The sequence below is a fragment of the Octopus sinensis genome, linkage group LG4, assembly GCF_006345805.1.
Source record: "Octopus sinensis linkage group LG4, ASM634580v1, whole genome shotgun sequence".
Lineage (NCBI taxonomy): Eukaryota > Metazoa > Mollusca > Cephalopoda > Octopoda > Octopodidae > Octopus > Octopus sinensis.
Window position 1 is genome coordinate 135332201 of NC_043000.1, and position 977 is coordinate 135333177.

The 977-nt window shown below is 37.1% G+C and overlaps 1 pseudogene; it reads right to left on the reverse strand.

Annotated features, from left to right (window-relative positions):
- Positions 1 to 367: 367 nt before the first annotated feature.
- Positions 368 to 483, reverse strand: LOC115211263 (annotated as a pseudogene).
- Between the last annotated feature and the right edge of the window lie 494 nt (positions 484 to 977).

The following is a 977-nucleotide window of genomic DNA, read 5'->3' on the forward strand; positions in this document are numbered from 1 at the left end:
CGTAAACACACCACCATCGATTGTCAAGCGATGTTGGGGGACAAACACAGGCACACAAACATATACACACATATACATACATCATATATATATATATATATATATATATATATATATATATATATATATATATACATATAGTACATATATATATATATATATATATATACATATATATATATATACACAATATACGACGGGATTCTTTCAGTTTCCGTCTACCAATCCACTCAGAAGGTTTTGGTTAGTCCGAGGCTATAGTAGAAGACACTTGCCCAAGGTACCACGCAGTGGGAATGAACCCTGAACCATGTGGTTCGTAAGCAAGCTACTTACCACACAGCCACTCCTGCACCTAAAAATAGAATGCTTACAGCACCTAGGTTTCCCAAGCGGTCACCCATCTAAGTACTAACTAGGCTCGATGTTGCTTAACTTCGGTGATCGGACGAGAACCGGTGCTTTCAACGTGATATAATATACTGGTGAAGGAGCAACAAAAACGATTGTTACTGTTCTTACGCTTCCAGTTAACAAATGAGATGAATATGTATCACAATATATTGGTTGATCCTTATTCTCCTGTTGAGCTGAATCTTCAACACATTCTAAACGACTTCCAGGAAAAATGAACGTTATAACTTGCTATGTACTCACTCATTAAAAAATACTGCTTTTGCGTCCATTCAGAATACTGCAATATAGGAAGCTACGAAGGCTATGTAATATAGTGGAGAATAGTGGATGATGCAGCCGATTCTGGATGTCTGTTGACTTATTGAGAGCCTGGCTGAATACCTTTGTTTTCACGTAATAAGTCAACTAACATATCAAATCTATAGAACGAAGTGAGCTCGCGGACGTTGAGTTTTAAACCTCATTGTTACGGATTATAAGAGTAGTAGTGACAACTATTAACTGCATTTCTCAGGTTCAGGTCCGTCACACTATTATGAATAGCTATCTTCTCTCGATAT